At 42.8% G+C, this 25,185-nt stretch overlaps 1 non-coding gene across 1 annotated transcript; it reads right to left on the reverse strand.

Moving 5' to 3' along the window:
- Positions 1–24,815: 24,815 nt before the first annotated feature.
- Positions 24,816–24,888, reverse strand: TRNAG-CCC (transfer RNA glycine (anticodon CCC)). The gene has a single exon. It is a non-coding gene; the product is annotated as a tRNA-Gly (tRNA).
- Between the last annotated feature and the right edge of the window lie 297 nt (positions 24,889–25,185).

Genomic DNA, 25,185 nt, shown 5'->3' on the forward strand with positions numbered 1-25,185 from the left:
GGGTATAGCTGATGTACAAAGTTGTATTACTTTCTGCTGGACAGAAAAGTGAATCAGTTATACATATACATGCATCCACTCTGTTTTTTTTAGATTCTTTTCCCATGTAGGTCTTTACAGAGTATTGAGTAGAGTTCACTGTGCTATACATGGGTGAATGCTAAGTTGCTTCAGTGTGTCCAGCTCTTTGCAACCCTATGGACTGCAGCCTGCCAGGCTCATCTGTCCATGGGATTATCCACACAAGAATACTGGAGTGGCGAGGAGCCATGCCCTCCTCCAGAGGATCTTCCCGACCCAAGGATTGAACCCGTGTCTCCGGCTCCTGCATCGCGGGTGGATTCTTTACCATTGAGCCACTGGGGAAGCCCTTGTGCTATATAGTAGGATTTTATTTATTTATCTACATTTTTGGCTGCACCATGCATCATGTGGGATCTTAGTTCCCCAAACAGAGATCGAACCCACACACCCTGCAGTGGAAGTGCAGAGTCTTAAGTGCTGGATCACCAGGGAAATCCCCACATTAAATCTTTTAACTCTGAAAGAGTTTAGACATTCTTGTTCAATTGCTCCCACTTTGCAAAAGGGAACATGGAGGCCTGAAAAGGAAAATAACTTCTCAAAATTTACAGAGCAAATCAGTGGCTGAATCGGGTTAGATTTCAGGCTTCTTCATTTACAGGATCATGGCATCCCCAGAGATGAATATTTGAATCCCTTTCTTCTTATACTGTCTTACAGACCTTCTTATGTGGACTCCAGGTCTCACCTACCAGGTAGCAGAACTTTGTGTGTTTCTAAAAGAAAAAGGCAGCAGGAACTTCCAGCTTCTAGAGAATTTGGACCAACTTCTTTCTCCCTACGTCATTGTAGACAGGAAGCGAAGGACAGTGGTATGGCCCTGGACTTCTTTTCACCATCCCTAGCTGGAGATATTTAATGTTTCCAGGGAGACAGTGAAAGACAGAGTAGCCTGGCATGCTATAGTCCATGGGGTCATGAAGAATCAGACAGGACTTAGCAACTGAGCAACAACAGGAAGTGCTAATGAGGAGGCTGGTTATCTGTGAGCTTACCTATAGGAGAGCCTGCCTGTAGAAGAGGAGCTTACCTGTAGAAGGTGAGCCTGTCAGAAGGCACGAACGCTTCTTTCCTCTTCTGAGAGCAGTGACCACACCACAGTGATGGCAGCTCAAGTTGGAAAGACAAAGCAGCAGCATCAAGCAGTCCATTTCTTTGTGGTAAAACCAGCAGTGGAAACACTCAGCACCGGTGGCAAGGATGCAGAACCTGCAGATATCAAGTGACTTCAAGATGCACACTGGACAGTGCAGAAGCCAAGGCTATGAGAAGTTCCCTGAAGCTAAAGGGGGATGTCCTACACCTGGACAGACAGGGACGGTGTAGGACACACAGGCGATCATATGGACTGGACCAGAACCAGTCTTCTCACACTGATCATGGGTTCTTTCCAGTCCTCTAGGGGGAAGGAGCTTGTGGATGGTTGGATATGGGCATGTACATACATTTTCTATAGTTTTCAATTCATAGAGTGGGCTTTACCACTTTCTTTCTTTCCTTTCTTTCCTTCCTCCCTCCTTCTTTTCTTCCTTTCTTCGTTCCTTCTTTCTTTTCTTTCTTCCTCCCTCCTTTCCTCCCCTCCCTCCCTCGCTCACTCCCTCTCTCCCTCACCTCTTCCCTCTCTCCCTCCCTCCCTTTTTTCTTTCACCACATGGCATGCAAGATCTTAGTTCCCCAACCAGGAATTGAACCTGTGCCCCCTGCAGTGGGCTTCACCATTTTCAACCCATGCTTTTGCCTTTACATGACTTCCAGAGGTAAACTCCCACCCGGGTATTTTTATAGATAAATATTTTATCCAGCAGGGTCCCGAGAGAAAATGAGTGGCACACTCAAATTTGGATAATTTGAGGAAGATTTGATAAACAGGGTGATTATACGGGAGTGGAGATTAAGGCAATAGTGCAGTAAGCTCAAAGAGACAAGAGAAGGGACCAGTCACAGGAATCTGAAGGGAGAGAGTCTCTCACAGAAGGTGCTTTGAGAGAGACACAATCAACGAACTTCCCTGATGGTCCAGTGGTTAGGACTCTGTGCTTCCAGTGCAGGGGGCACAGGTTTGATCCCAGGTCGGGGAACTAAGATCCCACATGCCTCACAGTGGGACCAAAAAAAAAAAAAAAGAAAAAGAAAATCTTTAATCTTAAAAAAGAGAGAGAGAGAGACAGTTTATTGCAGGTAAGTTCAAAGGGAGAAAGGCTTCCCTGGCGGCTCAGATGGTAAAGAATCCACCTGCGATGCAGGAGACCTGGGTTCAGTCCCTGGGTTGGGAAGATCCCCTGGAGAAGGGCATGGCAACCCACTCCAGTATTCTTGCCTGGAAAATCCAAACCTGGAGTACAAATACCCTGAGCTCACTCTTCTTCCCTTATTCTGGGATCTCCCATTGGCCAAACCCAACAGGAAACCAGAGGGCTGTGTGTGTTGGGGGGGGCGGGGGTGCCTATTGACACAGTGCATACCATCAGCTTCCTAGGTGGGGCTGTCAGGGTGGTGGTGGTGGGGGAGATCAGAAGGGCTGGCAAGAGGCATCTGACAGAGTCATTTGGACTGGACACACTGTAGCTGACACTGGCTATTAGCTATGACATCAACCATGCCTACATGTTTTGTATGGAAATTTGTGCAAAATGGATCAGGCCAGACATGTTTCCCTTATTTGCAGTGAGGTCCTTGGACCCAAATTCCTCTGTGGACCCAGTGGCCCTGGCAAGCTACCCAGGCCCACATGTGAGCCGCAGAACTCTCCTGGCTCCTCTGGTCAAAGCCAGAATTAAAGGCTAAGCAGCCTCCTTGGCCCCTTCCTCAAGGTCCACACCCTCGTCTTGGCCCTTGACGTCCAATGGTGAGAAGAGACGAGGCGGGACAAGGAGGAGAGTCTCCTTAAGGGGAAGAGCATGTTTCATTTCTTCCTAAAGTTTGGCACATGGCAACCCACTCCAGTATTCTTGCCTGGAAAAGTCCATGGACAGAGGAGCCTGCAGTCCATGGGGTTACATGACTGAGCATGTGTGCATGAGGGTGGAGGGAGATGGGTTGGTAGCAATAAACTGGTAGAACTAAAAAAAATTTAAAAAAACAAAAAGTTTGACACAGCTGGCCCAAGCCGCCCACAGCTGTCCTTTCTTGGGTGGGGCTCTCCCAGGTGGGAGGCAGCCCCAGGCCTGTCATACTCCAGATATACTAGAGCCAAGTTCTGCAGCATGGAAAGTCCAAGAGAAAGATCATGTCATTACAGAAAATTTAAAAGAGAAGATTGAGCTAGTTGTATAAATTTTAAAAATCATACATGCTTATAGTAAAAATTTCAACATTAAAAATACAGAATGGGAAAAAACAAAAAATAAAATACTCTTGCTGCCCCATCCTCCTACCCCAAGCTCACCATTTTCATTTCTTAACGTTTAAAACTGTCCTAGGTTCTTGCAGCTTCCAGGAGGCTCAGTGGTAAAGAATCCACCTGCCAGTGCAAGAGATGTGGGTTTGATCCCTGGGTCAGGAAGATCCCCTGGCAGAGGGCATGGCAATCCACTCTTGTATTCTTGCCTGAAGAATTCCATGGACAGAGGAGACTGGTGGGCTACAGTCTATGGTGTCGCAAAGACACATGCACTAGGTTCTTACATCTTCTGTAACTTTATAGATGATTAAAAAAACTTTAAACATGGGTAAAATCGTGTTATGCATGCTCTCTTGCATGTTTTTTTTTTTTTTCTTCTTAGCATTTTTGTTTTGGTAAATTTTTAAAGTTTGCTTTTGAAATGCATTAGTTATGACTTTTCTTTTTTCATATTTTTTCTGAGCCGTGTGGCTTGTGAGACATTAGTTCCCTGACCAGGGATTGAACCTGTGCCCCCTGCGTTGGCAGCACCAAGACTTAACCACCAGGGAAATCCTCTGTCTTTCCCTATGAATCCAGCCCCTGAATCATGGATTCCCAGATGCCTTATTTTCCATTTCAACAGGTATTGGAATTTGATGACTGGTTATGATTTTTCTTTAAATAGATGATTTTTAAAAGATGGGCCAAATTATTCAACAGGATTTTTAAAATTAGGGGCTTCCCTCATAGCTCAGTCAGTGAAGAATCCACCTGCAATGCAAGAATGTATCTACAATGCAGGAGACCTGGATTTGATCCCTGGGTTGGGAAGATCCCCTGGAGAAGGAAATGGCAACCCACTCCAATATTCTTGTCTGGAGAATCCCATAGACAGAGGAGCCTGGCAGAAAGAGTCAGACATGACTGAAGCGACTAAGCACACATGCACGCAAGCAAATAATAGGACTGATGCTGTTGCTTGAAGATTTTTTACAACATCTCTTAGTTTTTCTAAAAATTAATTAATTTATTTATTTTTGGCTGCACTGTGTCTTCATTGCTGCTCTCAGGCTTTCTCTAGTCGTGGTTCTCAGGCTCTTCTTTTTGCAGAGCACGGGCTCCAGAGCACACAGGCTCAGTAGCTGTGGTGCACGGGCTTAGTTGCCCCATGACATGTGGGATCTTCCTGGACCAAGGATTGAACCCATGTCCCTGGCAGGTGGATTCTCAACCACTGGATCACCAGGAAAGTCCTTAGTTTTTTGTTTTAATTACAGGAAGGTATAAAGTAAAAGGGCTTCCCCAGTGGCTCAGAGGTAAAGAATCCACTGGCAATGCAGGAGCCGCAGGAGACGTGGGTTCCATCCCTGGCCTGGGAAGATCCCTTGGAGGAGGAAATGGCAACCCACTCCAGTATTCTTGCCTAGGGAATCCCGTGGACAGAGGAGCCTGGCAGGCTACAGTCCATGGTGTCACAAAGAGTTAGACATGACTGAAGCAACTTAGCACAGCACATAAAGTAAAAAGTATAATATAGACTTACACCCCTACATACAAACTCACAAAGAATAAAAAATAGACCTCGGAGCAGATGAAAAAGAGTGGGTTCAAAGGCCCAGGGGTGGAGGTGGCATTGTAAGTTTGAAGGAGTGAGATTGAGGCTAGACTGTGGCTCAAGATAAGGCTTGGGGAGCAGGCAGACCAGACCATGGCAGCACTTTATACACTGTGGTGAGAAGCCAGAGTTTTATCTTGGAGCAATGGGAAGCCTTTAAAGCTCTGCCAAGCGGGATGTGTGTGGGTGTAAAATAATCAGAACTTTCACAATTTGCATTTTGAAAAGATGTCTCTGACTGCAGAATGGGGAATGGATTTGAGATTGGAGCGGGGTGGGAAGGGGATGACACAGGAAGAACCATTTAGGGGGACTCCCCTGGTGGTCCAGGGGTTAGAACTCTGTGCTTCCACTGTAGGGTGAGATGGTGCACTGGTTCAAGCCCTGGTCTGGGAACTAAGATCCCCATATGGCATGCTCCCCCAGTCAACTCTAAAAAGAAGAATCATATAGAGGTTCCTGAAAAACCCCAGCCAGAGGTGAGACTGGTCTGACTCAGGAAGACACAGTGCTAATTATTTAATCTGTTCTTTGCAGGTGGATTCCTTCATTGTTTCCATTGATTTTTGTCCTGCTTTTGCCTTATTTTCTGTTATGACTGGCAGCACTGCAATGGGCATTCTTACACACAGAGCGTGGTAATCTTTGGTCTGTGTAATTGTGGAGCAAATATCTGGCCATGGGACATGCATGTGTTTCACAAAGAAGCAAAATGTGGTAGCTATTGGAAAAGTGCCATTCCAAAACGTTGTATCCGTTCATGCACTCATGATAAGAATGCCAAGGTGCTCACACCCCTGCTAGCATTTGTATTTTCATCAATCTGAAGGATGAGAAATAGCATCTCTTTAAAAATATTTTCCTTTTTAAAAAAATCATAAATGAGGTTGAACACTTGTTTGTGCTAATTTCGTCATTTGTGTCTATTTTTCTGTGACATATCTCTTCACACCTTTTGCCTTTTCAATCAGATTGATGAGCTTTTAAAAAATTAGTTTGCATTCATGCTTCATAAATGAAAACAATTATCTCTATTTCATATGTCCTGCAAATATTTCACCCAATTTGTCATATATTTTGTTTTATTGGGTAAATTTTTTTGTATACAGATGTCACACATTTTTACATAATGATACAAACCAATTTTTTTGTTTTTATTGTTTTTTATGGCTCTGGACTTCATGGGTGTTCATCACTTTGAGAATATAAGAATACAGTGTATGCTCAGTCACTCAGTTGTGTCCGACTCTTTGACCCCATGGACTATACAGCCCATCAGGCTTCTCTGTCCATGGATTTTCCAATACTTTAAGTCTTATGGTTTACTTTTTGTTTAAAGCTTTGATCTGTCTATTATTTATTTTGGTAGAAAGAGTAAAGCAGGGATTCAACTTAATTTTCTCTTAAGACTTAGTTATCTCTACATCATTTTTTTAATAATTTCTAATTTCCCCATTTGAAATGCCAATTTTATGATGAATTAAATTATATATGTAATTAAGTGTATTTATGAATCCTTTGGGCTTCTCTGATCGCTCGGTTGGTAAAGAATCTGCCTGTAATGCAGGAGACCCCATGGGTTGACTCATGGGTTTGGGAAGATCTACTGTAGAAGGGATAGACTACCCACTCCAGTATTCTTGGGGTTCCCTGGTAGCTCAGGTGGTAAAGAATCTGATGGCAATGTGGGGACCTGGGTTCGATCCCTAGGTTGGGAAGATTCCCTGGAGAAGGGAAAGGCTACTCACTCCAGTATTATTGGGCTTCTCTTGTGGCTCAGCTGGTAAGGAATCTGCCTGCAATGCTGGAGACCTGGGTTCGATCCCCCGGGTTAGGAAGATCCCTGGAGAAGGGAAAGGCTACCCTCTCCAGTATTCTGCCCTAGAGAATTCCATGGACTGTTTAGTCTGTGGAGTCGCAAAGAGTCAGACATGACTGAGCGACTTTCACTTTCACTTTGGACTTCCCAGGTGACAGAGTGGTAAAGAGTCTACCTGCCAATGCAGGAAATGTGGGTTCGATCCCTGGGTCTGGAAGATCCCCTGGAGAAGGAAATGGCAACCTATTCCAGTGTTCTTGCCTGGAAAGTCCCATGGACAGAGGAGCCGAGTGGGCTACACAGTCCATGGGGTCATAAAGAATTGGACATAACTGAGCACACACATGAGCCCTTTATTCTGTTCTGGTCTTTAGTAAAACTATATATATATATACGCACATATTTATTATCCTTTTTTAATCAATATATCTTAGAGATAGTTCTTTCCAATCCCTCCACCAGTCTGTTATTTTCTTTTTCAGAAACTGCTTGGGTAATTCTCTCTTACCAACTTAATCTTGCAGGAGTATTTTTCCAGATACATTTAACTTCTTACTGAGTTTCAAAATAATCTTTTTGATATTGTGTTTGGAAGCTCAGCTATAACTCTAAGAAAAATAGAAGTTTTCGATCAAAGAGCAAGATGTGTCTTTCAATTTACTTGTATTTTAAAAAGATTTTTTGTATAGGTTTTGCACAGTTCTTGCCTAGTTTATTACTAGGTACTTTATCTTTTTAGTTGGTATAGTCCATGGGAGATTTTCTCTCAGTGTGGTTTATTCTTGATTATTATTTCTACAGAAAACCTATTCATTTTTATATATCAATTGTGTAGCTAGTCATTCTAACAAATTTTTTAAAAATTAATTTGCTTATTAAGATATGGTTTGCATACTACAAAATTCACCATTTTAAGTTATGCAATTAATTCAGTAACTTTTGTATTTACAAAGTTGTGCAATGGTCACCACTGTCTAATTCCAGAACATTCTCATAGCTGTCACTGCGTACTCCAACCCCTGACGACACTAATCTACTTTCTGTCTCTATGTCTGCTCTGGACATAATGGAATCATACAAACATGTAATCTTCTGTGTCTGGCTTTTTTCACCGAGCATAATGTTTTTGAGGGTCACTCGTGTTGTGATGTAAATCAGTACTTCATCCCTTTTTTATGACTGGATAATAGTCTGTTGCACTATTTGCTTATCCACTCATCTGTTGAGGGAAACTCAGATTGTTCTCTCACTTTTTTTGCTATTAGGAACGATGCTGCTATGAAGATTTGTGTCCAGGTTTTTGTGTGAACATGTTTTCATTTGTCTTGAGTGCATACCTAGGGATGAAATTGTTGGGTCTCATAGTAACTCGGAGTTTGGCTTTCTGAAAAACCGCCAAGCTGATTTCCAAAGTGGCTGCACTATTTTACATTCCCACCAGCAGTGTATGAAGGTATCAGTTTCTTCACATTTTTGCCAATACTTTAAAAAATTATATATTTATTTGGCTGCACTGGGTCTTAGTTACAGCAGACAGGTTCTAGTTCCCTGATGGGGCATCAAACCCAGTCCCCCTGCACTGGGAATGCAGAGTCTTAGCCACTGGACCATCAGGGAAGTCCCTTGCCAAAACTTTGTATTATCTGTCTTTTTGAGTACAGTTGATGTGAAATGGCATCTCATTGTGGGTTTTAATTCTCATTTCTCTAATGACTAATAATGTTGACCATCTTTCCATGTACCTTTTTGCTGTTTGTAGAAGTGTCTACTCAGATCCTTTGCCAGCTTTTAATTGGGTTATTTATCATTTTATTATTGAGTTTAGGAGTTCTTTATATGTTCTAGATACAAATCCCTAACTAGATACTTGTATTTGTGTCCCAAGCTAAGCAAATTAGAAATGACCTTTCCTACTGAAACTGTGGGAAGAGACATTCTTTTTTTTTCCCTTGATACTCACCAATTAGATTAATTAATTAATTAATTTTCCCATGCCTTGGCTTACAGGATCTTAGTTCCCTGACCAGGGATAGAATCTGGGCCCTTGACAGTGAAAGTGTGGAGTCCTAACCACTGGCCCTCCAAGGAATTCCCTCTCACCAACTTTAAATAGGAATTAAATGAGAGTTTCTTGTAGTCATCTTTTTCTAGCTGCAAGGAGAAACCCACCAACAGTTGAAGAGAATGAGGCCAACATGAAGAGAGTAGAGGTAAGTCATGGCCAATTAGTCAGTTCTGACCTGTTTAAGCCCTGGTTTCCAACCAGGCCTAGGGCTTCCCTCATAGCTCAGTTGGTTAAGAATCTGCCTACAATGCAGGAGACCCTGGTTCATTTCCTGGGTTGGAAGATCCCCTGGAGAAGGGATAGACTACCCACTCCAGTATTCTTGGGCTTTCCTTGTGTTTCAGCTGATAAAAAATCTGCCAGCAGTGCAGGAGACCTGGATTCGATCCTTGGATTGGGAAGATCCCCTGGAGAAGGGAAAGGCTATACCCACTCCAGTATTCTGGCCTGGAGAATTCCATGGACTGTTTAGTCCATGGGGTCGCACAAAGTTGAACACAACTGAGTGACTTTCACTCACTTTAGCCAGGCCTAAAGCAAAGATACCCCTGGACTTTTCACCTATTTGAGTCAATTTTAAAAATTTCTTCTATGTTTCTCCTTAAGATACCAAGCTGTTTTTTTTTTTTCTGCTTGTAATTATTTTTAATTAATTAATTAATTTTAGTTGGAGGCTAATTACTTTACAATATTGTAGTGGTTTTTGCCATACATTGACATGAATCAGCCATGGGCACACATGTGTTCCCAATCCAGAAACCCCCCTCCCACCTCCCTCCTCATCCTATCCCTCAGAGTCATCCCAGTGCACCAGCCCTGAGCACCCTCTCTCATGCATCAAACCTGGACTGGTGATCTATTTCACATATGATAATATACATGTTTCAATGCTATTCTCTCAAATCATCCCACCCTTGCCTTCTCCCACAGAGTCCAAAAGTCTGTTCTTTACATCTGTGTCTCTTTTGCTGTCTCGAATATATAGGGTCATTGTCCTCTTTTTAATTCCATATATATATGTGTTAATATACTGTATTGGTGTTTTTCTTTCTGACTTACTTCACTCTGTATAATAGGCTCCAGTTTCATCCACCTCATTAGAACTGATTCAAATGCATTCTTTTTAACAGCTGAGTAATATTCCATTGTGCCACATGTACCACAGCTTTCTTATCCATTCATCTGCCAATGGACATCTAGGTTGCTTCCATGTCCTGGCTATTGTAAACAGTGCTGCGATGAACATTAGGGTACACGTGTCTCCTTCAATTCTGGTTTCCTTGGTGTGTATGCCCAGCAGTGGGATTGCTGGGTCGTATGGCAGTTCTATTTCCAGTTTTTTAAGGAATCTTCACACTGTTCTCCACAGTGGCTATACTAGTTTGCATTCCCACTAACAGTGTAAGAGGGCTCCTTTTTCTCTGCACCCTCCCAGCATTTATTGTTTGTAGACTTTTGGATAGCAGCCATTCTGACTGGCATGAGATGGTACCTCATTGTGGTTTTGATTTGCATTTCTCTGATAATGAGTGATGTTGAGCATCTTTTCATGTGTTTGTTAGCCATCTGTATGTCTTCTTTGGAGAAATGTCTGTTTACTTGATGTTGAGCATCTTTTCATGTGTTTGTTAGCCATCTGTATGTCTTCTTTGGAGAAATGTCTGTTTAGTTCTTTGGCCCATTTTTTAATTGGGTCATTTATTTTTCTGTAATTGAGCTGCAGGAGCTATTTGTATATTTTTGAGAGTAATTCTTTGTCAGTTCCTTCGTTTGCTATTATTTTCTCCCATTCTGAAGGCTGTCTTTTCAACTTGCTTGTAGTTTCCTTCGTTGTGCAAAAGCTTTTACATTTAATTAGGTCCCATTTGTTTATTTTTGCTTTTATTTCCATTCCTCTGGAAGGTGGGTCATAGAGGATCCTTCTGTGATTTATGTTGGAGAGTGTTTTGCCTATGTTTTCCTCTAGGAGTTTTACAGTTTCTGGTCTTACATTTAGATCTTTAATCCATTTTGAGTTTATTTTTGTGTATGGTGTTAGAAAGTGTTCTAGTTTCATTCTTTTACAAGTGGTTGACCAGTTTTCCCTGCACGACTTGTTAAAGAGATTGTCTTTTCTCTATTGTATATTCTTACCTCCTTTGTCAAAGTTAAGGTGTCCATAGGTTCATGGATTTATCTATGGGCCTTCTATTTTGTTCCATTGATCTATATTTCCTTCTTTGTGCCAGTACCAAACTGTCGTGGTGAGGATAGCTTTGTAGTATACTCTGAAGTCAGGCAAGTTGATTCCTCCAGTTCCATCTTCTTTCTCAAGATTGCTTTGGCTACTTGAGGTTTTTTATATTTCCATACAAACTGTGAAATTATTTGTTTTAGCTCTGTGAAAAATACCATTGGTAGTTTGATAGGGGTTGCATTGAATCTATAGATTGCTTTGGATAGTATGCTCATTTTCACTATATTGATTCTTCTGATCCATGAACATGGTATATTTCTCTATCTATTTGTGTCATCTTTGATTTCTTTCATCAGTGTTTTATAGTTTTCTGTAATTTGGATTCCTTTTATTTCAGGAACAAGACAAGGGTGCTCACTCTCACCACTATTGTTCAACATAGTTTTGGAAGTTTTAGCCACAGCAATCAGAGAAGAAAAAGAAATAAAAGGAATCCAGATTGGAAAAGAAGAAGTAAAACTCTCACTATTTGCAGATGACATGAGTTGGGTTTTATCTCTTGCAATCAAAAGTCCCAAGCAGGGAATTCCCTGGTGGCCCAGTAGTTAAGACTCCTGCACCTCCACTGCAGAGGGCGCTGGTTTGATCCCTGATTGGGGAACTAGGATCCCACATGCCATGTGGCATGGCCAAAAATTTTTTAAATAAATAAAAATATAAAATAGATAAGCAACAAGGATTTACTGTATAGCACAGGGAAATAAAAAAAAAAGTCTGGAGCAGTCTAGGAAATCTAAGCATTTCTGTTCCAGTAACAGAAAAAAATCAAGAATGTTTAAAAAAATCAAAAATGCATATTGGAGCTTGTCAAGTGCTTACTGGTATATTCTTATGCTCTCTCCCTTTCTGTTAATATAATATCTTATATTAATAGATTTCCTAATAATGACTAGATATATTCTAAGGATGGGTTAGATTGGGTTAGAATAATTTAAAATTATTTTTCTAATGTACTGCTAAAACATATTTGCTTTAAAAATAGTATTTTAGGTCAATATTTGTAAGTATGACTTGTCAATGGGTATCAGAAAACTGATGGTTCATGATTCATATCCAGGCAGCTGATAAATTTTGTTTGTCCTATTGATATTTGTTTGTCCTGCTGCTGCTAAGTCGCTTCAGTCATGTCCGACTCTCTGCGATCTCATAGATGGCAGCCCACCACTTACTGATATTTTAAAAATTGGAGGGTTAAAGATCCAGGTCTTCTTGAAAAACTAGGTAAATTCAGTGAGCCTGAATCTCTGTATGGAAAAGACGGTCTGAGGATTGGATAGGTTGTTGTTGTTGTTGTTCTTCAGTCCCTCAGTCATGTCTGACTCTTTTCAACTCCATGGACTGCAGCACACCAGGCTCCTCTGTCCTCCACTGTCTCTCAGAGTTTGCTCAAATTCATGTCCATTGAGTCCATAATGCTATCTAACCATCTCATCCTCTGCCGCCCTCTTCTCTTCCTGCCCTGAATCTTTCCAAGCACCAGGGTCTTTTCCAATGAGTCAGCTCTTCACCTCATGTCCAAGGGCTTTAAACTCGACAGGCTCTCCAATCCCCCCAGGACCCAGCACTCACATGTGCACAGCCCATATTTTCAGTTGGTCAGAGTCACGCATTTGTGTCTCTTATCTGGTCTGTGAAGTCATTTGAATTTGTGATTCCTTTGTTTTCTTTTCTGTTCAGTCCTTTTCAGGTATTCTGAGCTTAAGAATGGAATGCTCTTTTTTTGGAAGGGTCAAAGAAAGGATTTACCTATGCAGATATTGGGCCTTGGTACTTATTATTAGGCCTTTTAAATTTTTTTTTCCAGAAGTTTTTCCCCTTCCCAAATTGTTGGAGCCTGCTTGCCTTCCCATCATAGCTACAGTCTGAGAATAGCTCACTGTGTCCACCTTCCTGTGGCCTGAGGGTGGGGAGATGTCAGTTTGTGGGCAGCCTGGCCCCAAGGCCTGCACTCGACTTTGATCTGAAATGTTTTCTGGACCCTTCCAAGGCTCACTCCTCAAGCAGAAGGGTGTGCATCTGTTTCCTGGCGGTGGGAGACCCATCTTTGACCTTCATGTCATTTTCCCAACTCAGCTCTGTGCCTGAAGACTGTTTTGGCAGCCCTTGGACGTCTTTCCAGCTCTACTGGCTGCCCAGGTGGCAAGTCAGGCCTCCTACTGGCAAGGGTTTTGCACATTTTCCCCAGCTATGTGATTGCTGGCTTAGGTCAACGTCACTCCAAGTTGGAGGATAGCAACGACAGTTCCCAAGCTTCTCTCCAGCCCACCCAGCTTTCCCTCTTTCCGACCAGTGTGGAAGGCAGAGGAGAGAAGCTGGGATTTATGCTTCACTACTCTAGCGTCTTCCATTTTTCCCCCTTTGTCAGCATTTCTGGAAGTTTGTGGTTTCCAAAGTTAAGGAAACCCAAATTTGTGGAAGTCAGTGTAAAAAGCAACAAATGATCATAAATGCATTTCATAGTAGAGATGCTCCTTGCATTGGTTTGGAATCAGTGAAGGAAAGTTGACTCGGAATCTGTTAACAATGACTTTTATCCTGCTATAACCAACCTGAAAAAATCTGCTTAGATAAACTTTCAGCATTCTAGACAAAGTCTTTTGTAAGAAATAACTCAATGGTATAGAGTCCTGCCTGCTTAAGAAAGGACTCATGAGGCTCTGAGGATGGAGCAGAGATGAAGGAATCTTGAATATTTACAAGGACTGGATCCAGATCTTATGTTTCTGTGGCCATGATAGCCAGAAAATACAGTTCTGAAACCAGATTTTCAGGGACCAGTGTCTGTATAAACATGGGCTGCAACTGCGGTAAATTGGAGTGGACATCTCCTGCTTTTGTCTGCTCAGCCCTTTTCTTTGTCATATGGTAACAGAGCTTGACCTCCTGGCCAAAATGATGGACGTATGATCCAAGCCAGGAAAGCAAAGTCCTCTTATGGGATTTTTCAAATGGGATCTGGAAGAAAGAAGCTCGATTTTCTTAACGTCAGAGTCCTGTGGTCAGTGTGAAAAGTGAATCATAGGGGAATGAGACCAGCAGAAAGAGCCATGAGAGAGGAAAAAAAAAAGAGTTCAGGGTTCCACTAATTTCTGTAGCCGGCTCCACCCAGTTTTTCCCATGATTTGACAATTGGGTTGATAGGTTCCAACTTTGCTAAGCTCATTTGAATCAGGTTTGGAGAGTCTGAAGAGTCCTGACTAATGGGCTACTACTCCTCAGGGACAGTTATGAGAGATTACATGTAATCACAGATTTTGCATTGGCTCTGCACCTCTGATTCCTCAAGGATTTAAGTCATTGCTTGGTCATGGAAGATTTTAGAGCAGCTTCTCTGAGTTAGAATTTCAGTTTGACTTTTCTTGCTTTAGTGAGCATGGTTTTTATTTTTGGTGTCTGAATTTTAAAAAATGGTAATTAAGGTGGATGCTTGAGAGAACAAGGGAGCAGATAAAGAAAGGATTCATTCAGAGTTCCCTTGTAGAGAGGATCTCAACATGTAGGAAGTGCTGGTGGTGTCAGGATGCTGTGACAAGCAGGGGCCGTGAGAGACTAGTCTGTTTCTCTTCATCCCCTCCATTGCTTCATATAATTAACGTTTCATTTTTGTGGTAAGAACTATGAAGATCTAGTCTCTTAGCGACTTTGAAATTTATAATACAGTCTTCTGGCTGTAAATTCTATGTTTTGCATTAGATCTCTGGGACTTGTTTATCTATTAGTTGAAAATTTTCCTTCTAAATGAAGGAGGAAACAGACAGAACAGACTCTGTCTTGAAAGCAGGACTCCATTTTGTGCCTGACTGTGGACTTTGAGCTACATGCCCAGTATCTATGGAAATGACATACCAACTGAAAAACCAGGCCCCTGGAAGGAAGAGCCCTGGGACTAGTACCTAGACTCTCCATCGCCTAAAGCTAAGCTAGGTCACTTCAGTCGTGTCCGACTTTGTGTGACCCCATAGACTGCAGCCCACCAGGCTCCCCTGTCCTTGGGATTCTCCAGGCAAGAACACTGGAGTGGGTTGCCATTAATTATCTGTGTAACCGAATAGAATCATACATTCTATTATGGTTATTGGGGTATGACCACAGGCCTACTGATAATTGTCTACTGTTAACTACCTAGGCTTAAGGCATATGAATCACGGGTGAACTTTTGTTGTATCTTTCTTTTTCTTTGTTCAGACTAGTTTCAGGGAATTTGGGGAGGTGGATTTGGGCACATACACTTAGGGTATATAAGGTTTTCACAAAAACTGGTCTGGGTCCTTGGCTAAGAGGAGACTCTATCTTGGGTCTGCTGGTGTAATAAACTGTACTCCACTATCTGCATTGTCCTTCTGAGTGAGTTTGTTTCCCAGAACACGTTGTATCGTAAGCACCATCTCCCCAGTTTCCCCCTCCCCAGCCCCCAACCCCTCCACTCCCACTCCCACCCCCACCTCCGCACCATTTCCCAGACCCTGGTAACCACTATTCTACACTAGAGAGTTCAGCTTTTTTAGTTTCCACATATAAATGAGATCCTACAGTATTTGTCTTTCTCTTTCTGACACATCTTACTTAGCATAATGCCCTCAGGGGTCGTTCATTTTGTTGCAAATGGAAAAATTTCCTTCCTTCTCAGGGCTGAGTGGCATTCCCTTGTGTACAAAGAGCACAGTTTCTTTATTCATCCATTGATGGACACTTAGGTTGTTTCCATGTCTTGGCAGGATGGGCAGAGGGAAGAACTAGGCTGAGTCAGTCTTCACTTCAGTTCAGTTCAGTCTCTCAGTCGTGTCCAACTCTTTGCGACCCCATGAATCGCAGCACACCAGGCCTCCCTGTCCATCACCATCTCTTGGAGTTCACTAAAGCTCACGTCCATCTAGTCAGTCTTAAGAAGCCTCTAACACTAGGAGGACCCTCTGGAGCTGTGAGTTGGGATCAGTAACATACCTGTGCATCTAACAGTCATGGGGTGTGAGAAGCCCAAAGAAGGGAGTATGGCCTTGGATAAGACAGCTCTCATCAGTCCAGCCTCTCTCAGAAGAGGGCTGACCACTGGCAGCAAATCCAGCCACTGGGGGACACTGGCCATCTGTCCTGAAGAGGGATCTGGGTTGCCCATCTCAGTGTTCACTGCTTATCTTGTTATTTTTACTTTACTTGCTAGTTGTCTTTTTATTTCACTGCCTGGAGAATCCAGCATTTCCAAGTGAGATTGTGGCACTATGACCCTCTTTTCTTCCTGACCAGGTTTTAGGTGTTTGTAAGTCTGCTACAGATTCAACCCTCTTCCATGCTGGAAAAACGAACCAAAAAAAGATATATAGCATGTCAATTAATTGACTTATTTCATTTATTCATTCATAAATATTAATTGAGCATCTACACTGTGCCCAGGTATGGGTCCAAGACTTGGAGACACAGTATTCAAACCTTATGCTTCCCAGGTGGCACTAGTGGTAAAGAACCTGCTTACAAATGCAGGTGAGTTCAGTCCCTGGGTTGGGAAAATGCCCTGGAGAAGGAAATGGCAACCCATTCCAGTGTTGTCACCTGGACAATTCCATAGACAAAGGAGCCTTGTGGCTACAGTCCATGGGGTCGTAAGAGTTGGACACAACTTAGCAAGTAAACAACAACAAAAGGGAAGGTAGACAGCAAAATAACACATGAATATATAATATAGTGATAGATAATGCTACATTAAGTGGGAAAAAAATAGAATTAGGTTAAAGAGATAGAGAATAAAGGAAGTAAGGGACTCTTACTCTATTTCTTAAGATTTTATATTTATTTATTGGTTGTGCCAGGTCTTAGTTGTGGCATGAAAACTTTTACTTGCAGCATGTGGGATCTAGTTCCCTGACCAGGAATCGAGCCCATGCCCCCCTGCATTTGGAGCATGGAGTCTTAGCCACTGGACCACCAGGGAAGTCCCAGGAATATAATTTTAAACAGGGACCTTAAAAGGCTTTTCTGACAAAATGACATTTGAACAGAGACCAGAAGGAAAAGGAGGCAAAATAAATATGAGCCTCTGGGACAAGTGTGTTCTAGGCAGAGGACACAGCAGGGGCAAAGGTCCTAAGAGCTTGGCATGTTCAAGGAACTAGAGAGAGATCAGTGTGGCTGGAATGGAGTGGAGAGTGAGGGAGGGAGACACTGGGGGATTAGGACACAGAGGTAGCCAAGGTCAGATCAGGTGGGGCCCCACAGATTCTCTTAAGTTTTGTCTTTTCCCTTGAGCAGGATGTGAGCCATGGTTGAGTTTGAGGAGACACTGAGATGATCTGACTCGAGTTTTGTTTCTATTATTTTTTTAAAATCGTCCTTTAAAATTTTTATTTTATTTTGTGCTTATTTTTTTGGCTGCGCCTCACAGCATGTGCATGCATGCGTGCTAAGTCACTTCAGTCATGACTGACTCTTTGTGACCCTTGACTGTAGCCCGCCAAGCTCCTCTGTCCATGGGGTTCTCCAGGCAAGAATACTGGAGTGGGTTGCTATTTCCTCCTCGAGGGGATCTTCCCAACCCAGGTTTTGAACCCACATCTCTTATGTCTCCTGCATTGGCAGGTGGGTTCTTTACCACTAGCGCCAGCTGGGAGGCATGTGGGATCTTAAATAGTTTCCCGACCAGGGATCCTCTTGCAGTGGAAGCTTGAAGTCTTAACCACTGGACCGCTAGGGAAGTCCCCTAACTTGGATTTTAGAAGGAGCACTCTAGCAGCTATGTGAAGAGTGGGAAGGAGGGGGACCAGAATGGAGGCAAGAATGACAGTCCAGGAAGACATGAGACCCATCTGGGACAGTAAATGCATCACACACAGAGCCCCACACTTCACGGCTTCTGCTGGAGAGTGAGTATCGGTGGGGAAGGGGTCAGGCTGAGCCCTACGGCTCTCCAGCATGCAGAGGCTTGACTCACTGGATGGACTGCTGCTAAGAGCACCCCTTTCCCAAGGTGCTACTGCCCACATGGTGTTTCCCAGGTTAAAGCAAAATTTTTTGGTCATTTCACTGAAATTTGGGGGAATAGGAAGATTAAATACATAAATTAAAATCTTGGTCTTTCTTTTTTTTGAAGTACAGTTTATTTCCCAGGTGGTGCTAGTGGTAAAGAACCCCTCTGCCAAGGTAGGTGATATAAGAAATGCAAGTTCGATCCCTGCGTTGGGAAGATCCCCTGGAGGAGGGCATGGCAACCCATTCCAGCATCCTTGCCGGGAGAATCCATGGACAGATAAGCCTGGTGGGCTACAGTCCAAGGGTCCAAAATAGATGGACATTACTGAAGGGACTTAGCACAGATGCATAGTAGATTTACAATGTTGTTTTTGTTGTACAGATTTTATATGTATGTTATACATATTTTGTTATTTATGTTGTGTATGATATACATATAACGTGTGTATATATGTATACATACATATATATGTATATGTATATATATATTCTTTTTCATATCCTTTTCCATTATGGCTTATAACAGGATATTGAATGTAGTTCCTTGTGCTCTACAGTAAGACCTTGTTGTTTATCCATCCTATATATAATAGTTTGCATTTACTAACCCCGAACTCCCAATCTGTCCTTCTCCCACCTGCCTTCCCTTGGCAACCACAATCAAATCTTGGTATTGATTGGAATGGTTAAGTAAGATTGAAATGAATTGAATTATTTATGTTGAAGAAAGAGGTCAATGTATTAGGCTTTTCTTCTTTTCTTCAGATCCTTTTAAGAATTCTACATACCAGTTTCAAGGCTGTTCCCTTCCACAGCAATGCCTGCCTTTCCATTTGGAATGTTGACAAACTCTACCATTCCTTCATCCTTCTAGTTATGCTTGTTCATGGTGTGGCCATTTTCTTCTGTTAAGAACTTTGTTGTTGTTCAGTCGCTAAGTTGTGTCTGACTCTTTTTGATGCCATGGACCGCAGAAAGCCAGGCTCCTCTGTCTTTCACTATCTCCCAGGGTTTGCTCAAACTCATGTTCATTGAGTCAGTGATGCTATTTAACCACCTTATCTTCTGTCTCCCTCTTCTCCTTTTGTCTTCAATCTTTCCTAGCATCGGGGTCTTTTTCAATGAGTCGGCTCTTCGCATCAGGTAGCCAAAGTATTGGAGCTTCAGCATCAGTCCTTCCAATGAATATTCAGGGTTTATTTCCTTTAGGATTGCCTGATTTGATCTCCTTGCAGTCCAAGGGACTCTCAAGAATTTTCTCCAGCACAATTTGAAAGCACCAGTTCTCTAGCACTCAGCCTTCCTTATGGTACAGCTTTCACATCTGTACATGACTACTGGAAAAACCATGGCTTTGACTATATGAATCTTTGTCAGCAAAGAGATGCCTCTGCTTTTTAATATGCTGTCTAGGTTTGTCATAGCTTTCCTTCCAAGGAGCAAGCGTCTTTTGATTTCATGGTTGTAGTCACCATCTGCAGTGATTTGGGAGCCCAAGAAAATAAAATCTGTCACTGCTTCCATTTTTTCCCCTTCTATTTGCCTTGAAGTGATGGTACCAGATGCTATGATCTTAGTTTTTTGAATGTTGAATTACCTGTGCTCAATAACTCTGTTGTCCTTGTCTTCACATCTCTTATGGCCAGAGGCCAGTTTCCCTGTATTCTCTGGACTCTCATTGTCTGTGGAATGTAAAATTTCCTATTCCTGATCATTTTTTACTTTATTAAAGTACTGTCTGATTCAGTTTTTGGCAGAGGATTCACTGGACTGTATTTATTGGCAATATTGTTATCTACTTAAACAAAGGAGAAAGAAATTAGAGCTGTTTAATGAGGTTCAAAGCCAAAACGATCCCTGGAATCCCCTTTGGTCTCTGCCTTTACAAATTATGCTGAAAACTATTATTCTGTGTAGAGAGAAACAGAGAACAGAAGGGAGCCACTGTGTTTCTTTAGGATGTTGATTAGCTTCTGTCATATAGGAGTCAGGGTCTTCCCTGGGTCTTGTCAGATGTGAACGTCAGCCCCTGAAGTATTTGGAAGAGTTGGTCTCTTGTTTGGAAGCCACAATTAGCTTAACTCATCATACGTCTGGAGCCAGGAGTCACGTTTCTCCAAATCACCACTCCTACAAGATTTCTTCTCCTTAAAGAAGTGTTCCCATAAGGTTCAATGTATTCTGTCTGGTCAAACTCCATTGTTCCCTCGTGGGTTAAGAAAGGGGAAGAACAGAGCATTAGAACATAGGGAAATGATAACCTTAGACATTGAGAAAGTGAAACGAAAGCCTCTGTATACACGCCAGTTAGTTTATATTTTTATAAAGCTCACCAGTGCTCTTCTTGAGCTGCTCAAATCCCAAGTAGATTAGTGTCACGTGAGTGTATGTTCTTCGGTTTTTTGTCTCGTCACAACAAAGATTTGGAGTGATGGACATTAAAGCCCCCTCGGCGCGTCACAGCTCTCAGGTCTTGGATAGACTGTGTTACAGCTCTCAGGTCTTGAATGGACCGTGTTATAGCTCTTAGACAAATCAGTGTTACAGCTCTATTTTATTTAGAAGATAGCAGGAAAATTTATCTTTGAGGCGTGAGGGCACATCGATCCAAAGACAGGAGGAGAAGAGCGCCCCAGCGCGCGGGAGGGAGAGAGAGAGAGAGAGAGAGAGCGAGCTAGCGAGAGAGCTAGCTTCGGCTCCTCTTTTTATATGTTTATCTCTCCCTGGGCCTGTCCTATGTAAATTGGGCCAGCCAGGAGTGTTGTTTGTTTTACCTGAGGTCCTCACTCCGGTCCTTGGACCTTCTTTTGTTCTATTTCTGTGGGCTTTTCCCTTCTTTGTCTTTTCGCCACCGCCATTTTGGACTCCTTTTCCCTATTCTACCTACCTAACATTAGGAAATACTGGTTTCTATTTATGACAATCATAATCTGCATTCACTTTTGCCTTCTTGGAGCGTGAGTGGTATGTTTCATACGAAATGATGATTTCTTTTGAAGAAACATCTCGATGAGGTTGAGAAAGACAAAACCCCCTGAGCACAGCCTAGGTGCCAGAGAGGAGTTGAAGGAAGCACTAATTTGCTCTGCCTGATCATGTGGGAGAATTGGGGTTTCCGAAGGTATCCCCAGAATGAGAGAAGACCAGGGGGACTTACATATACCTTACATTTCCTTCATCTTGTTCTCTGCTTGAATGAGCTTGGCACATAGTACATGCTCAATAAATGTTTACCAACTCAATGGAAAACAAGGGGAATGTGAGGAACTCTTGGGGGAGAATCCTCTTTGATTTCTCATAATTTAGGGTCTAGGAGCTCAAGCCATTCAACTTGAACATCAGAGGAATGAGGGATCCAGAAAAGTTGGAAAAGGTTGGAACTGGAAACCTTTGGCTTACATTCATTTTATAGTTATAAAAGCTAAGCTCAGAGAAGTTAAATGATCTGCCTCAAGTTATTATGAAATTTCAGTAGGAGCATTAGGGCTTGACCCAAATCATCCTGCTCTGAGTTTTACCTTGATTATCTGTTACTTTTATAACATTTTGTCTGTCCTTTTGTCTGTCCATTCCTAGGCTCTAACTACTTTTTTTCTTTTACTTTATGGTTTATTACAGGGCTGCCCAGGTAGCTCAGTGGTAAAGAATCCACCTACTAATGCAGAAGATGCTATTTCAACCCCTGGATTGGGAAGATCCCCTGGAGAAGGAAATAGCAACCCACTCCAGTATCCTTGCCTCGGAAATGCCATGGACAGAGGAGCCTGGCAGGCTACAGTCCATGGGATCACAGAGTCAGATATCACTTAGTGACTGAACAACAGCATGGTCTATTATAGATATGGAATATATTTTCCTATGTTATAGAGTAGGACTGTGCTGTTTATTTGTCCTACAGATAATAGTTTGTATCTGCTAATCCCAAACTCCCGATCCATCTCTCCCCCACCCCTCATCTCCCTTGGCAACCGCAAGTCTGTTCTCTATGTTTGTTTATCTGTTTCTGCTTTCATAGATATGTTCATTTGTGTTGTATTTTAGATTCCATAGATAAATGATATTATGTATTTGTCTTTCTCTTTCTGACTTACTTCACTTAGTATGATAATCTCTAGGTCCATCCTTTAGCTGCCAATGGCATTATTTCATTCTTTTCTATGACATATATATATATATATACACACACACCACATCTTCTTTATCTATTTATCTGTCAGTGGACATTTAGGTTGCTTCTATGTCTTGGCTATTATAAACAGTGTTGTTATGTACATTGGGGTGTGTGTATCTTTTTGAATGATAGTTTTGTTGAGATGTATGTCCAGGAGTTGGATTTCTGGGTCTTATGGCAAGGTTTCCCTGGTAGCTCAGCAGGTAAAGAATCCACCTGCAATGCAGGAGACCCCGATTCAATTCCTGGGTAGGGAAGATCCCCTGGAGAGAGGAAAGGCTACCCACTCCAGTATTCCTGGGCTTTCCTGGTGGCGCAGGTGGTAAAGAATCTACCTGCAATGCAGGAGACCTAGGTTCGATCCCTGGATTGGGAAGATCCCTTGGAGGAGGGCATAGCAACCCACTGCAGTATTCTTGCCTGGAGAATCCTATGGACAGAGGAGCCTGGTGGGCTATAGTCCACAGGGTTTCAAAGAGTCAGACATGACTGAGCAACTAAGCACATGGCAACTCTGCTTTTAGTTTTTTGAGGACCCTCTATATTGTTTTCCATAGTGACCGCGCCAGTTTATATTCCTACTAATGATGTAGAAGGTCTCAGTTCAGTTCAATTCAGTCACTCAGTCCTGTCATGAGAACAGCATGAACAATAGAAGATCTAACCACTGCTTTTGGGGCCATAGTCTCACTTTATTGAAGTGCAAAAGGAAATGGAATCATGCAGTAGGTTCCAAAGTGACTATTTACCAAACTACTGTCAAGGCCTTTGTTCTCCAAGAGAACTGAACGTTTTAGAAGGGAGGAAAGCATCAATAAAGTCAAGTGGACGTGGATTGCCCAATGATCTATTTCTAGGGGACTCTTGGCATGAAATATAGATCCACACCCACCCCTGGTTATGGTTCATTTCTCTCACTAATAGTCTCCGTCTCAGTGGCTGTTAGTCAATAATAGGTGTTATTTTCATGCCTGGTAAGTGATTCAGCCAGATCTCAGGGACGTGTCCTCCCAGGAGAAAGGAACCAACATGTTTCTCAAAAAGGACATTCACTGGGGTGGATAAAAAATGAGAGGAATGAAAGTTGGTTGTGATTAGGAAGTTTGCTCAGAGTCATGGCCTAGAAGCGGCAAGGAATAGAAAGTAAAGATGCAGATTTGTGTGGTTCTCTTGTTTGCCTCTGGCTGGGTTCTTGCTGGGTGAAGGAGCAGAGGTGGCAGACACTTGGACTGGTACTGATTTGGGGCTCAGAATTTCCTGATGCGCGAGCTGGCTATGTGGCTGAGGACAGAGCTCCGGCAGGCTCAGGAAGGAAGTGATGCCACGAGGAAGCTCCCTGGGCCCTGAGGTCTTGGTGTGAGAGCTGGTGGACAATAGGTAAAGCTGAAGAGGAGGGAGAGAGCGGTTTTGATTTAACCTGAGAGAAAAGAGACAAAGTTGGGAAAAGGGAGCAACTGAAGGGTGGATGCTGGAGAAAAGGGCCTCTTCTTTGAGGCAGGTGGGAAGGTTGGGGAGACCACCCAAAGAGTGAGGAATTCTGAACTGGAAGCCAGAGAAAGTTGGGACGCTGCCAGGTGAAACCCCATGGTGGATGCGCTCAGATGACATGATGGCCCAGCAGTCCCATGGGAGCACCCAGTCAGGCGCTGGCCTCTGTTCAGATCCACTGTGCATCCAACCAACAGTGCATTTCAGCACCTCTTCCCATACCCTTAGGTAGCCTGAGGGAGGTATAGAGAATAACTGGTTAGAAGATCAGAGAAGCTGGAACAAGACGGCAACAGGGTCCGTTAAAAAAAAATTTTTTTTTATTACTTTTGTTTATTTATTTGACTGCAGCACACAGGATCTTTAGTTGTGGTGTGTGAGATCTAATTCCCCCACCAGGGATCAAACATAGGCCCCCTGCATTGGGAGCTTGTAGTCTTAGCCACTTGACCACCAGGGGAGTCCCAGCAGGGTCCTTTTGTGGGAGCTTCTCATGCGTGGGGCAGCCAAGCCATTTTCCTTGCACCCCCACCATGTCTAGCCTTCCTGTGGGGACCGCTGTTTGTATCGACAGAAATGACCATGGAGGAGCCTCCAGAGACTTTCTTTTTCCACTTGGCACCTGGGATCTAGTTCCCCAACTAGGGATCAAACCTGCACTCCCTGCAATGGAAGCACAGAGTCTTAACCACTGCGCTGCCAGAGAAGTCCCTCCAGAGACTCTTAAGATCAAGTGCTCAGGGAACAGATACAGACAAGCTGGCCGACTCTTGTTCTCCAAACCTTCTGGCCAGCCATCAAACTGTCACAAATAAAAATATCATGGACTCCATCTGGCTTCCTCTAATGGATTTCTTTTTTAAGGAAGAGGAGCAGATGTTTCACACAGCAAGAAAGAATACTTAAGGTTGTTTGTAGGTGGAACGAGGTATGTGGCACTGAAAGGGCACTCTTATGGAAACATTCACACACTTACAATCCACCAAATTTATTTAAAATATTTGTTTCATTTATTTATTTGGCTGTACTGGGTCTTAGTTGTAGCATGTGGGCTCTGGTTCCCTGACCAGGGATCAAACCCAGGCCCCTGGCATTGGGAGCACCAAGTCTTAACCACTAGACCACCAGGGAAGCCCCCACAACCAGCTTTGAAGGCAAATTTTCCCTTCGCTGATACAAGTGGCATGTTGCTGGGTGATGGGTACATTTTATCAATGATACTGTTGAAATCCCTGGTCCACCATATCATGAAAGATGTCATCCTTCACTTTCTGCTTTTTACTAGTTCCATTTTTTTTTTTTTTACTTTGAAGGTTAAGGGTGGGCTCATCATTGTTTATCATGGGAGCTACTTAAGTGAATGCTGATGCGCGGTTTCTGTTTGCACACGGTTGCATGGCTTTTACAGTCATTGTTTTAACATTTTGT

The sequence above is a fragment of the Budorcas taxicolor genome, chromosome 21, assembly GCF_023091745.1.
Source record: "Budorcas taxicolor isolate Tak-1 chromosome 21, Takin1.1, whole genome shotgun sequence".
Taxonomy (NCBI): domain Eukaryota; kingdom Metazoa; phylum Chordata; class Mammalia; order Artiodactyla; family Bovidae; genus Budorcas; species Budorcas taxicolor.